Source organism: Physeter macrocephalus, chromosome 1 (assembly GCF_002837175.3).
Source record: "Physeter macrocephalus isolate SW-GA chromosome 1, ASM283717v5, whole genome shotgun sequence".
In the NCBI taxonomy this organism is placed as follows: domain Eukaryota; kingdom Metazoa; phylum Chordata; class Mammalia; order Artiodactyla; family Physeteridae; genus Physeter; species Physeter macrocephalus.
Window position 1 is genome coordinate 79,896,646 of NC_041214.2, and position 15,493 is coordinate 79,912,138.

General features: G+C 43.7%; 1 pseudogene; it reads right to left on the bottom strand.

The window, feature by feature from the left end:
- Positions 1–14,633: 14,633 nt before the first annotated feature.
- Positions 14,634–15,436, bottom strand: LOC102992403 (olfactory receptor 8K5-like; annotated as a pseudogene).
- Between the last annotated feature and the right edge of the window lie 57 nt (positions 15,437–15,493).

Consider the following 15,493-nt stretch of genomic DNA (forward strand, 5'->3'; position numbering starts at 1 on the left):
ATTAATTTCTGTTTCCCACTAGCTAAATTGGGCCTGAGGTTCTCCTGAGAGGCACAGAGCAGTGATTCTAGCAGAGCCCTGCCAGGGTAGGTCCAAGGGATTCGTCCAAGTTTGGCACAAGAGAGCAGTCAGAGGAAAACCAAAAGAGTCCATGCAAAGTCAACTGGAAATAAATGAGCCTTGGATAAGCTTCATTAACTGGCAAGTTTTCCCCCCTCACCCAGTGTCTTTCCTTTAAGGGGCCCTCTGCCAGCCAAGTTCCTAGATCTTCCTGCTGCAAAATCTGATTTCCCATTCAATAATGCGAGGTAATATTGACGATGGCTAATAATTCTTAAGCACATATTTTGCGCCAGACACTATTCTAGACACTTTATATCCATCCTTTCATTTATTCACTCATTCAACAAATATTTATTGGGCACTTAATAAATCTATAAATAAAACAAAACAGAAAAATAAACCCCTACCTTCCAGAGCTTACATTCTGGTACAGGGAGACAGAAAATATAGGACCATAATGAATAAGTAAATTATATTGTATACTAGGAAGTGATGGGGCAGGGGGAGGGAAAGGGAGCATTTGAGAGCAGGAATCACAATTTTATAGCTGGTCAAGGTAGGTCTCATTGAGCAAGTGACATGTGAGAGGAGAAGGAGATGGTAATAAAGTTATCCATGTGGTTACCTGGGGGACCAGTGTTCCAGTGCAAAGACCCTGCAGTGAGAGCAACCTGGATGCTCTGGGACCAGCAAGGACTGCTGTGGCTGGAGCAGAGGGAGGGCGATGAGGTCAGAGGCCATGAAGGGACCAGGAGGCCATTGGAAGGGCCCAGCTTTCTCTCTTATCAAGTGGGAAGCCATGGGAGGACTTGACTTAAGGTGAGCTATGTTTTACAGGACCTGACTGCTGTGTTGAGAGTAGAGTATAGGATGCAAGGGAAGAAGTAGGGAGACCAGTTAGGTGGCAGTTGCAATAATCTTGGTGAAGGATGATGATAGCTTAGGAGAGGGGATGAGAAAGGTTTAGATTCCAGATATGTTTTAAATATTGAGTCAGTAGGACTTCTTGGATCTGTGGCAGGAGAGAAAGTAAGGAGTTAAAAAACGAATACAAATGCTCTGGTGACCTAAATGGGAAGGAGCTCCAAAAAAAAGGGGATATATGTATACGTATAGCTGATTCACTTTGCTGTACAGTAGAAACCAACATAACATTGTAAAGCAATTATACTCCAATAAAAATTTTAAAAAGCAAAAAATGAATACTGGTTTTGGCCTGAGCACCTGGAAGAATGGAGTTGCCCTCAGCCGAGATGGAGAAGAATGCAGGTGAAGAGGCTTTCGGAGGAAGATCGGGTGTTCAGTTTGGGACATGTTATGTTTGTGGTATTTTTTGGAGTGGGCAGTTGGCTACATGAGCCTGGAGTTCAGGGGAGTGGCTCAGCTGGAAGTATACATTTAAGAGTCTTTGGTACATAGATGGTAATTAAACCTTGAGCTTGGATGAGCCCACTGAGGGGCTGTATGTTGTAGGTAGATAGAGAGGAGGACCAAGGACAGGACCCTGAGTCTGGGAGAAGATGAGGAACCACCCAGGGAGAATGAACAGGACCAGTCAGAAAGGGAGGACAAAGCCAAGAGTGTGTAGTCCCAGAAGCCAAGGGAAGAAGTGCCTTGAGGGGGCAGCAATGATCTGTGTCCAATGTCACTGGTGGCTCAGGTAGGAGCAGGACTGAGTCGGTCAGTGGGCATAGAAATGTGGAAGCCATTGGTGACCTTGACAAGAACACTTTATGTGGAGTAAAGGGCATGAGAGCCTAGTTTGAGTGTGTTTAAGAAAAGATAAGAGAGGAATCGGAGACAATGAGTATATCAACATAAGAAGTTTTGCTGCAAAGTGTTGCAGAGAAAAGAATGGTAGAAGGCAGGGAAAGCACGGTCAAGGGAAGTTAAAAACAATTTTTTTTTTTTTTTTTGAGATCAGACAAATAACAGGCTGTGTGGAGACAATGAGAAAGATACAGTAGAGAGGAAAAAACTAATGCTATAGGAGAAAAATGCTGTTGGACCAATGTCTCAGGGTAGTCTAAACGGGGTAGAATCTAGTCACTTTAGGTGAGTGAAGGGTTGGCTTTTGTTGTAGTTTTCTAGAGCTGCCAGAACAAAGTACCACAAGCTGAGTGGCTTCAACAGTGGAAATTAATTTTCTCACAGTCCTGGAGGCTAGAAACCCAAGGTTAAGATGTCAGCAGGGTTGGTTCCTTCTGAGGTCTATGAAGGAGGACCTGTTTGCAACCTCTCCCCTAGCTTCTGGTGGTTTGCTGGAAATCTGTCATTTCTTGGCTTGTAGGCACATCACCCTGGTCTTACCTTCCTTTTCACTTGGCATTCTTCCTGTGTGTGTCTGTGAACAAATTTCCCCTTCACATAAGGACACCAGTGGTATTGAATTAGAGGCTCACGCTACTCCAGTATGACCTCATCTTAACTAATTACATCTGCAATGACCCTATTTCTAAATAAGCTCACTGAGGTGCTGAGGGTTAAGATTTCAATATACAGTTTTGGAGGGCACAGTTCAACCATAATAGCTTTCGATAAGAGGTGGACAATTTATCTTTAGTAACAGAATGGAAGGTAGAACACTGAGAATGCTGGCAGATTTATAGATAGATTTGTGGGAGTCCATGCAAATACTCTTCTGATTGCTTCTATTTTCTCAGTGATGTGAAAAGCAAGGCCATTAGCTGAGGGTGTGGGTAAAGGCAGATTGAGGAGGAGGATGTTGTGAAGTTGTTTCTAGCAGGGTGGGAGAGTGGGTGGTCTAAGGGGATACAATACAGCAGCTGGGTATTCTTAAGGGCACACCTGTGGTCCTTGGTCCTGCATCTAAGGTAGGTCAGTCAGTGTGGTCCTGAATTTTTCTCAAGCTTCACTCAGCTGCAGAAGGGCAGGCAGAGAGTGTGGGGAGAGTTGATTCACTAGGGTGTGATCTTGCAAAGTGAGTACAGCACACAGAGGAGAAGGAGCAGCAAGGGAGTTGAGAGTAAATACAAGGAAGTTGTAATGATAGACTGTGGAAATAAAATTGGATAACAGGGAAGGGAGGAGGCTATGTGGAGATATTATGATCACTCTGATTTCACAGATGAAGAAAGTGACCGATAGAGAAGTGAAGTACTTTTGGGGGTTCAGTCAGTGGCAGAATCAGAACCCAAATCTAGGCAGTGCATCTCAGAGCCCGTGTTCTTCGAGACAAGACCAGAAAGTTGGGAGGAAGGAGGCAGGAAGGACGGGGCATCAGTAGTTATGAAACTGTTCTCTCCACTGACCCCATGTGACTGTAAGCAAGGCATTCTCATCCCCTGTGACACAGCATTCCATGATTCCAGTGATTTCCTCCTCTTTGGAGAAGAATCTTTTCTCTTTTGTTCTGACAGATATTCTCTTTCATTTAAAACAGATATCTGTGTCCCTACTAACCTCCCATCCTCCCTTCCTTTCCACCTTTAAATATGTACACTGTTTCATTGTTCACAAAATACTTTTGTATTCATTTCACACTTTGTGTTCACTGCTACCCTGCTCTGGCAGTTATTATTATTTTCAAGATAAGGAAATAGGGCTTCGAATAGTAAAGAGATGAACACAACAGTCAGTTAATAGTAGACCTGGGCCTCCGATCTAGACCCTTAATTTAAAATTCAAATCTCTTTCTACCTCCTAGGATACTTTCTTTAAAAATGATGATTTTTCTGATTTTGAAATAGGGTGAATTGGAGGTCAGGTGTATCTCTGACACTGGAGAAGTTCAGGAACATAGATTAGTACTCTTCTAGGATTCTGTAGAACAAATTCAAGCAATAATTATGGTGTTAGAGTACATGCCACTCACATTTTCCACCCTTGACTCGGTGGTAAGTCAGGGAATAATCGCCTATGTTAATCGAAGGAAGGCTAGTTAAATGGTTTAGTTATGGTACACTATTGGTAATATCATGTTAAATATGGTCGGTGAAGCTGTCTTACTTGTTCCTGGGACATTCTTTGTATTTCAACAAAATATTCTTCAAATATTTCAAAATGCTTCTGGAATATTTGCTAAAGTTCCTCAGTGAAGTTTATTCACTAACACATTCCATCATTCATTCATCAGACTTTTATTAAGCCCTTGCTGTGAGCCTGGAATTGTGCTAGGTGTTGGATCCTTGTCTTTAGGAAATTCATATTCCATCAGGTGATACAGACCTATAGACACATACCCTATAAATGCTGTAGGGAGAAATGAACTAACTGCGAAGGAGCACAGAGCTGATACTGACCAATTGCCTAGGCAAAGGAAGGAGGACTTCAAGTTGGAGGTGACATTGGAGCTTCTTAGAGGAGTTTTCCAGGCGGTGTAGGGGAAAAACTGCACAGTCCCACAGCTCTCTCCATTCCTCTCCCCCAGACTGGTTTTAGCATGACCTCTACACCTGTACTAACAAAACACATGCCACACTAATAGTTTAAAACAAGTGAAGAGCCAGATGATTTCTTCAGCTCCTCGAGGTCATGGAATTCAAGAGGAAGACATTGCTGTGACCAACGTGATTATGGGCAGGAAAAAGGGCATGGACAGGCAGAACTGAGGGTTCTTGTATGGGACAGTAACTCTGCCCAGGCTTGTAGTCAGTCATGTGTTCCTCTAACCAATAGAACAAAGCACAGTCTTCCTGTCTCAGAGAGAAGGACAGAGGATGGTATGGAGGACACTTGGCCAATGACCTGTTGACAGGTCAGGTTGTTGGCTGACCATTTCTCCTCCGTGGGCCACAGTTCATAAATTATGGAGCTGATAGTGCTAACTGTGATGGGCTTATGGATAAAAGTTTTTTCTTTAAATTATTTTACTTTTTCTGTATTTTCTATATTTTCTGCAATGAGAATGTTTTAATTAACCTTAAAATGTTAATGTATTTATTAACCTTTAAAAATGAAGAGATTGAAGTAAATGGCTTCTGAGACGAATTCCAACTCAAAAATCGGATTTTAAAGGAAGAGCAGAGATAAAGAAAATAAGCAGATAGTATTGACTTTTGGTGGCAGTAATACATTATGTTGATGATGCTTCTTTATAGTAGCTCTCATTTATTGAGTGCCAAGTCTTATGTAAAACACTTTATATACATATTTAAATATATATGTAGAAATATTTAGCATATATGTCTAGCTATCTATATATCTGTAGACATAGCATATACCTTATATAGATATTCAGATATATATAGATAGATAGATAGATAGATATCTAGATAGATATCTATATATAGATATAGATATATTGCTAGAATAAGGAGAAGAAATACAGTGATGTGTTTGGGGTCCTTCTGACTTGGAGTTAAGTTCTGTCTGGGTCTATATATTCCTCATCTGTCTCTGAGCCCAGTTCTAATAAAATTCAAAGAGAGACACACTTCCTCTTTATGTGAGCATCAGCTGTATACTTCCCCAGGTCCCGACGGTCTCAAGACCCACTGCTAGTGCTCTCCATCCCCACTTCCTCCCTTCAGTGAGCCAACAGCAAGCTGCATGGGTGAGTGCCCTTAGATCAGGATGGAGCTTCTGAGTGCTGGGGCTGCAAAGAAGGGGGCAGTACCTGTAACAATCAGGAGCAATTGGGAGCTCCCACATCCAGAAGTCTGGCCACAGGCACAACTCATTGCCTACAGCACATCTCGCTCCTCCACCACAGGGCTAGAGTCAGATTTTGGTAAAGAAAATGCATCCTCAGGTGGCGTTAAAAGCAACCTCTAATAAAAGTTGAGCACGTTACTAAGAATTGCTAAAGGTTTAAGGATAACAAACATTGTATAAGAAGGGAATAAAACTCAACAAACAGAAAAATTAGCTCTCTAGGAAAGAGAAAGTGGAATAGATAAAAATGGGGGAAAATGTAATTAATATTTACATTTATGAAACAAGAACAAGAAGTTATGAAAAAGTACCAATTAGAGATTTCAGAAATGATAAAATATGCTTGTTGGAAAGAAAAAGTAAATCAATGAGTGCAGAGCACACTGGACATTGTTGAAGAGAAAATGAGTGTGTTGTAAGCTGGAGCTGAGCAATTCCACCAGTTTTTAGAACAGACGGACCAAGAGACAAAACATGCAGAGAAAGTTAAGACATGTGGAAGACAGAGTCAAAAGTCCAATATCTATTTATTGAATATGAGTTGAAGATGGAGAGAACAGACTAAACAAAAGTGAGAAAATAAAAAATATAGTAGAAAAAAATACCCCAGTCCTCGAGAAAGATGTTTTTAGATTCAGAAAAGGACACCTTGCTTCTGCGTAAACGAAACAAAACAAAAATTCAACCTTAGACACATCCTAGTGAAATTTTGGACAACGAACGGAAAAACAATCTAAAAGCTTCAGAAAAAATTACCTACAAAGAAGGAAGAATCAGATAAACAACAAGTTTCTGATGACCAATAATGGCTACAAGAGATAATGGAATAATATCTTCAATATTAGGAGAGGAAATAATTTTGAGCCTAGAATTCTTTAACAACCCAAATAAACATTAAAATGTAAGGTCAAAATAAAAGGATTTTAGAATACAAAGTCTGTACAACAACTCTTATTGTAAGAATTTCTGAAAGCTATAGTCCAGCAAAATGAAAAATAAACACAAGAGAAAATTATTGCAGAGAGAAAATTTTAAATTAAATCTTAATAATTGTTGACTATAAAAAATAAATCAATATTATGCTAGATCCCAAATGCAAAATGATTCCTATGTATGATGTGGCGAGGAGGAGGTTACATATAAATAGGGGAAAATATAGACATGGTTTAGCTTTAGATCATAGGAAAATATATTTATTGTGTTATTTGGACTGCAGCAATAAGTGGGTTGCTTTCAGAGTTTGAAAGGAAAATCAGCAAGATAAGTATAAAAGAAAAATAAGAATCCTTCATCAAAATGAGAATAGCATTCTTAGCTAACACCTCAATTACTGAATCACTCATTTCCTTCTAATACTTATTGGTTGACTGTTTAAAGGTAAGAATGGGGCTGTGAGTCTCACGCTTTGCTGCACATTAGAATTACCTGGGTAGTGTTGATAACTCTCAACACCCAGGCCCCATTCCACATTACTTAAGTCAGTATCGCTGGGGGTGGGACCCAGGCATAAATATTTTTAAAACTTTCCAGGTTATTCCAATGTGCCACTGAGTGTGCGAACCAGGGAACAGAGGAGGGTACTGTTAGGGAAAAGGTCACACTTCAGGTGGGATTAGATGGCAGAGTGACTCTGGGTGGGTCCTTGCACCCTCAGACATTCTCTGAGCTGTAAGAGTTGGTATGCAGGAGCTCTATGGGCTCCCCATAGCTGAGGAATTCTGATTCTGTAAGACCAGTCTCAGAAAGAAAAGAATGTGTTTCCTCCCTTTTAAAAGGTACCACATGGGACCAATATGAGTATAGGGCTCACCCCCACCTGGTCCTCAGAGTTGGCACCACACTGTTGCTCCATTTGCACTGTTGTGGCCAAATATGACCCCTTCTCATTAGGAGCTTGCCCACAGCTATAGGTAAAAAAACCTATCAAAACCTTCTCGGTCTATGATAATGGTTAGTGCCCTTGCTGAGAAATGTTGCTGGACCCAGTGCCAAGCCTTGCCCAGCCTGAAATACCTTCTCTCTCCTCCCTGCCTATTCAGGACACACCTGGTTTCTCTAGGAAGACATGGCTTCCTTCTCTCAACTCCTGGTAAACACTACCTTGGCTCCTAAGTAGATGTCAACCTCCTATTTGGTATTTCTTTTTAAAATCCTCTAAATGCTTGTTTGAGCCTAAGTCTGATGCAATGAAGAGGCATTTAAGCCTGCAGTGCCTCAGTGAATTCTCACCATAACCCACCAATGTGTAGGTCAGTCTCCTGAATCTCTTTCCCCGTTTGACATGATGAAATCCAAATGCCTTTGTGTGGCATTCACACTCTTCACAACCTAGTACTCATCAGCCTCACGGAACATCACTTTCTCTGCCTTCCAGTTAAGTGCATTCTCCAGCAGTCTCACCAAGGTTCCACACCATCCCTGCTGTGAGAACATGCTACTCACATGAGTGCTCCATTAATGTTCTCTGTGAAGTGTCCCTGGACTCCCCATTCAGAGCTGAGTTCACCTGTCTCGTGCTCCTATGCTATTGTATTCCTCCCTCTTGACAGCAGTCATCACTGTGTATTATAATTACAATTCTAATGTGTAGTTTTTCTTGATAGACCAGAAGGAACTAGAAAACAGTACTGGTCTCTGTCTTCACCCATGGCTAGCACAGTGCCTTATGATTAATAAATATTTATCAGATGAATGAATGAATCAATAAATGAAATGATTTAAGACCCTAACTGACCTGGCCAAAAAGAAAAAAAAAAAGCTCTTCAGCTTGGCTAGAAATTCTAGAAATCAGAATTAACACGAAAATTTGTTAAAATGCTTATTCCTAAGCTTCAGTCGAAAATGATTTTGATTTAGTAGGACCAGGGTGAGACCTGGCAATCTGTATTTTCAAAAGTCCTGTCCTCCCCCACCCTGCATTGAGTCTGATTTGTAAGATCTGGGGACCTGCCATGGCTTTGGGAATTCTTCCTTGGGAAATGATGTACTTTTGCCACTGTCCCAGTGCTCAGGGGCCAGAACGATACAGCTGGTTATCAGTCTGTTTGGCTTTTCCCTTTCCAAGAGGGCCGAAGAGGCCAGTTGCCCCTCCAGTATGCTGACCCCACATAACGAAGAGTCTTTACAGCTTAAAAATAAACAACCCAATCCAAAAATGGGCAGAAGACCTAAATAGACATTTCTCCAGAGAAGATATACAGATTGCCAACAAACACATGAAAGAATGCTCAACATCACTAATCAATAGAGAAATGCAAATCAAACCACAATGAGGTATCACCTCACACCAGTCAGAATGGCCATCATCAAAAAATCTACAAACAATAAATGACGGAGAAGGTCTGGAGAAAAGGGAACCCTCTTGCACTGTTGGTGGGAATGTAAATTGATACAACCACTATGGAGAACAGTATGGAGGCTTCCTTAAAAAACTAAAAATAGAACTATCATATGACTCAGCAATCCCACTACTAGGCATATACCCTGAGAAAACCGTAATTCAAAAAGAGACATGCACCACAATGTTCATTGCAGCACTATTTACAATAGCCAGGACACGGAAGCAACCTAAGTGTCCATCAACAGATGAATGGATAAAGAAGATGTGGCACATATATACAATGGAAGATTACTCAGTCATAAAAATAAACAAGTTCTTTGTAGTGAGGTGGATGGATCTAGAGTCTGTCATACAGAGTGAAGTAAGTCAGAAAGAGAAAAACAAATACCTTGCGCTAACACATATATATGGAATCTTAAAAAAAATGGTTCTGATGAACCTAGGGGCAGGACAGGAATAAAGACTCAGATGTAGAGAATAGACTTGAGGACATGGGGAGGGGGAAGGGTAATCTGGGATGAAGTGAGAGAGTAGAATTGACATATATACACTACCAAATGTAAAATAGATAGCTAGTGGGAAGCAGTTGCATAGCATAGGGAGATCAGCTCAGTGCTTTGTGACCACCTAGAGGGGTGGGATAGGGAGGGTGGGAGGGAGGCTCAAGAGGGAGGAGATAAGGGGATATATGTGTGTGTATAGTTGATTCACTTTCTTATACAGCAGAAACTAACACAACATTGTAAAGCAATTATACTCCAATAAAGATGTATAAAAAAACCCCCACAACTTTCTGATAGCTGTGTCCTGAACAAGACAGGGCTGTGCCATGCAGTTGTGCCTGGTCATGGAGCCCAACCTGACAAAAGATTTGTGTTTTGGCTAACTTCTAAATCCGAGAGGATGTGAGAAAAATAGAGCAACATTCTGCTATTGGGGTCCTGTCATCTGTTACTTTCTGATGTGATGGACAACCCTAGTACGAGCAGTCTTCTTTTCAGCCTCTGTCTTCCTCTAAATGAATATTGATGCTGTGTTTACCTTTAATTAATATTCATTGCGATAAAGGAATTATACTCATTCACTTTTAATTATACTCTTCTTGCATAAACAAGCTTTTAATAACAGATTTTCCAGGGTAGAAAAAAACAAGCTCTCTGCCCGCAGCCTTGTTTGATGACAGGAAAGCTGCCTCTGCACTTGATAAAGGGAATTTCAGTTTGTTACTTGGTGCCATGGGAGGACCCGTGGTGGAAAGTTAGGTCTTCTAAGTCCTAGCTCCATCCAGCTCTGCCATAGTTACTGTGTGTTCTTGGGCCAATTCCTTGCCCTCCTGTGCTTCACCTTCGTATCTGGAAAATGGTGATGGAACCCAACCAATCATTCTCATCCATGGCTGCATACAGGGAAAACCTGGGGGATTATTGAACAGTACCAAAGCCCAGGCTGCATTCCAGATGAATTAAAACAAAGTATCTATGGGTTGGGTGTAGGTACAGTTCTTTTTAAAAAGATCCTCAGGTGGGATTCTTTTGATGTTGGGAATTATGGGTATCATTCTCACCAGACTTCTGGGTGTTTGTGGCTCCTGCCAGGGTGGCAGGTTGCACAGGGCCCAGAAGGAAGGCCAGCACGGACCCCAAGAACCAGGTCAGCCGTGCCCTGGTGCTCCCCTGTGCTGGGTGGGCGCTCTCATCCTGGGATTGACTCAGTGGTATTCTCTAGGAGCAGGGAGGAGGGATAATGTTCACTGAGCACCTGCTCTGTGACAAGGCACATCCAATGTCTCATCTGTCAGTCATTAGACATGTCCCCTGTCTTCTATGTGCCAGGCATGGGGGAGTTAATGTTGGTGAGTAGGGCAGTTTCTGCCCTCACAGACCTTATGATCTAGTAGGGGAGAAAGACTTTAAAGTGTGTAGTTAACAATCACATGAGTTTAAGGAGTTGAAAGGAAAAGTACAGGTTGCATCAGAGCACATAACGGTGGTGGGGCAGTGTTGGTAAGAGAGACCTGCTTTATGAAGCAACGTCTAAGGTCTGAGGCCTGAGGATGAGTAGGACTTAGTTCAGTTCATAGATGGCGAGCAGCATTCGAGTAAGAGATAGTGCTCTACAAGGCAGATGTTGGCACTCCTGTTTTACAGATGAGAAAGCCAGTCCCAGAGAGACCAGGTCCAAAGCAACCTCCCTGGTTCTGACTTTTCAGCTGGGAGAGATATCAGAAATCACTGAAATCACATGGTGGGACAGAGCTCATTAAAATGACCACAGCTGCAGCTGGACAGAGCAGAAATCAGGTTGAAATAGGAAAGGAATGAAGCCATAGGCCTAAGGCACATTAAAGGCAGAAAATGCCACCTGCCTGGTCAGGCAACAGGCCACATGCAGTCCTGGGAAGGAAGCCACATCACAGGGTCCAACACGGATCTTGGATGGGAGTGGGGTTCTCTGTGAGGCAGATGGAGACTGGTGTGGCATGACCACAGGAGGGGTCCAACAGCAGGGGATATTTTGATGCTCCTAGCAGGTGGCTCAGAGCAAGGCAATCTTTCAGCCAATAGCAGGTCTCCTCCCGTTAGTCTGGAGTTGGGGGATGGGACCCCAGATGCTGAGAAAAGCAAAACAATGCTCTGCCAATCAGTGCTGGACAAGCCCAGCAGTGCCGCTCCCTCAGGGAACGAGGTGAGACCACATCTCGGCAGCTGGCTCGGGCTCAGGGGTGAGACTAAATCAGGAGGTCAGAGACAGTTCAGCACCGGGGGCTTGATGCCGAGATCCAGAGCTTGAGGACAGAATCAGTGCTGGAGGCTGTGGGGAGGCTTATCCCAAGGGCGAGGATCAAGTCGTTCCAGGTGTGGGGGGAGCAGGTAGGCAGAGGTGGGAGGCAGGTGGCACCTGACCATCCATTCCAGTGGTTCTCAGTGAGCATCTAATATCCACTGAGAATCTGCTTCAACATAACAGGGTGGGATGTGGGTACCTGCATTTTTAAGAAGCTCCACAGGCAATTCTAGTGTATATTTCTGGTTAAAAATCACTGAGCTAGACCAATCCCTTCAGTTTTCAGATGAAGAACCTGAGGCCTAGAGAGAAGAAGTGACTTGCCCAAGGTCCTACAGCACACTAGCAGAAACAGGACTAAAACCTTGGTTTCTTCACTCCCAGTCCACCACCTATACATTCAGGTTAGCAGTTAACATCAGCAACAGTAGCAACAGCTCTTGAGATGCATACGCCTCTGCCTCTGATATCATCCAATGTTCTCAGTTAGGGAACATTGCTTATTTATGCCCCATAAGCAAACCAAGACTGTGCGAAGTGAAACAATTTGCTTGCTCAAGCCCATATAGCTGGGCTGGGACTCTTTCCTAGTCCTGAGATCTTTCTCTGGCTTCAAGCACCACATTACAAAGCTGGAGTTTAGGCTTTTCTCCCAGGAGGCAAGACCTGACCTTTTTCAACCCGGATGGTCTAATGGCCTCTAATCCATTTCCTGTGCATGTGGCCAGCAAGCCCCTAATGGAGTGTAGCTATAAGGCTAAAGGGGAGCCTGGTAATTAGAGGCCTAGAGGCATAAGTGACATTTGGACAACTGGCCAGCTGGCTACAGTGCATTTGGCACCCCAAGGGTCCCAGAAACCAGAGCCAAAGTGCCAAGCATATCAAACTCATGTCACCAAGGTCCGCGCTCAGCTGCTCCCTTAGCATTTGCAAAATGTCCTGCCCACGCTCTTCCCCTCGCATCCTCCCTTGGCCATTTGCAGGAGCAGATGAGTTGAGGTTACATGCAGCTGATCCCAGACCTGCTGGTTAATTATCGTGGCCTGTAATTAGTGTTTCCTATTCCTCACTCCTTGCCAACTCCTGCAGTTAATGTATCATTTCTCTCTCTGCAGACACTCCTTTGCGAGGGTTCTGAGGCCCTGGAATGAACATCTCTGGTAGTGGCAGGATTTTGGAGATGTTCCATCTGCTGCCTGTCCCACCACCCCTTGGCATCATCCCTGCTCCCTCCCACCTCAAAGTCTACATCCATCACCAAGTCTTTAGTTCTCTCCTGACACTTCTTTTTATTTTTTGGCGGAACGCGGGCCTCTCACCGCTGTGGCCTCTCCTGCCGCGGAGCACAGGCTCCGGCCGCGCAGGCTCAGCGGCCACGGCTGGAGATGTTCCATCTGCTGCCTGTCCCACCACCCCTTGGCATCATCCCTGCTCCCTCCCACCTCAAAGTCTACATCCATCACCAAGTCTTTAGTTCTCTCCTGACACTTCTTTTTATTTTTTGGCGGAACGCGGGCCTCTCACCGCTGTGGCCTCTCCTGCCGCGGAGCACAGGCTCCGGACGCGCAGGCTCAGCGGCCACGGCTCACGGGCCCAGCCGCTCCGCGGCATGTGGGATCCTCCCGGACCGGGGCACGAACCCGTATCCCCTGCATCGGCAGGCGGACTCTCAACCACTGCGCCACCAGGGAAGCCCTCTCCTGACACTTCTTGAACGTGTCTTTGCTTTTCCATCTTTGTGGCTCTGATTTGATCAGACCTCATCATCCTTCATTTGGACTCCTACAGTATTTTCTTAATGGGCCTTCCTGTCCTGGTCCTGCAAATGTCTCCTCTGCAATATAGGAAGAATAATCTTTCTAAATTGTCAATCAGGCTGTATGACTCTCCTACCTAAAAGGCCAACCTTTTTAGCTTGGCACATAATGTCCTGGGCAGTGTGGTCTGCCTAGTTTTCTACTCCCTCTTTCACATGGTTTTTACATGGTTTTAAATTCAGAACTGCTGTAATTTTCTCCTCTCCTCCCTCCCTTACATGTCCCAATACGTATGTACGTGTGTGTGCACGCATACACACATGCACACACACACGCACTCCATCCATCCATGCTGCTCCATGAGCAGGAGGACAGAAGACAGGGCAGGAAAAGGATCTGATTGACTTGGGCAAGCACCCTAAGAACAATCATTAGGAAAGTGAGAAGGGACTCATTCTCTGTGACTTTGGAAGATGGGACTAGAAAGTATTAAGTTCATTTTAATATTCAGAATAGATATTTAACTGCTAGAGACAGAGTAAAGGGACAAAGTACATGATTAAATAGTTAATCTCGGGCTTCCCTGGTGGCGCAGTGGTTGCGCGTCCGCCTGCCGATGCAGGGGAACCGGGTTCGCGCCCCGGTCTGGGAGGATCCCGCATGCCGCGGAGCGGCTGGGCCCGTGAGCCATGGCCGCTGAGCCTGCGCGTCCGGAGCCTGTGCTCCGCAACGGGAGACGCCACAACAGAGGGAGACCCGCATACCACAAAAAAAAAAAAAAAAAAAAAATAGTTAATCTCACTAGGGGATTGTAAATAGAGAAAAAAAGTATGGGAGACCCCTGTAAGTTAATCATCACTCAAGAAAGTACGCTTTCGTAGCAAGAAAACCATGCAACGAAAGCATGAGACGTGCTCCTCAAACAATAAAACAATGGTGGAATGAGGTCCACATCCTGCCCAGTGAGGTCAGTAAGTTATCGATTCCTAGGACATGCTTCTCTGCGTGTACTAAAAACAAAAATATAGGGAAAAGGTGACATTATACTGAAACCTGAGATGATTTACCATATTTTAGTATGTTACCACCTTTTGGACCATTTCCATAGCGCCATGACAGTCCCAGTATGACCAAGTAGGAACAAGAAAACTCCCCCCGCCCAACGTGGAGGAGGAGCTGATGATGGAAGTTTGATGTCTATTCAAAAATGAGGAAGGTGGTCTTTTCCCCTTCCTCACTTTTCCTTTGATTATAAAACTGTATAGTATGACCAACAATTCTATTTCTTGTGCATTTGAGCATAGCATAAGTAACAAGGGAACATCACCACAGTAGAAATGACTGATGACATTAGAGCCACAAAAAGTCAACGTAAAAATCTTGATAGTGAACATTAGTGCTTGAAAGGTACTGTAGAGGTATGGAATGCCTACCAGCACATGACAAAGTCTCTAGGACATGATAACATTGTAGAGCAGAGGGTTACAGATAGCCAAATAGCAGTCATAGGCCATGGCCGACAAGATAATGAACATAAGGAAGAAAGCCAACTGTGTGGCACATGCATAATAGGAAATGGTATTTTGATCCACAACAAAATTTAGTAGCATCTCAGGATAAATGACAGTAGAATTACCAAGATCAATGAAAGCCAGGTATTTGATAAAAAAAAGTACATAGGTGTGTGTAGGTGGGAATCCACTTGATCAAGATGATCATCCCCAGACTTCCCACCACTGTGATTGTGTAGCTAATGAGGAAGACCCCGAAAAGTGGGGCCTGCAGCTCAGGATGCCTTGTGAATGAATGCCATCAGATGCCATCAGGATGCCATCAGAATGAATTTAGTCAGCGATGATAGATTCTGTTGGCCCATTTAGTCCAGTTAGCTTTTCTGGAAAGAAACAGGTTGTTATTAGCTTCCTTGTGGTGT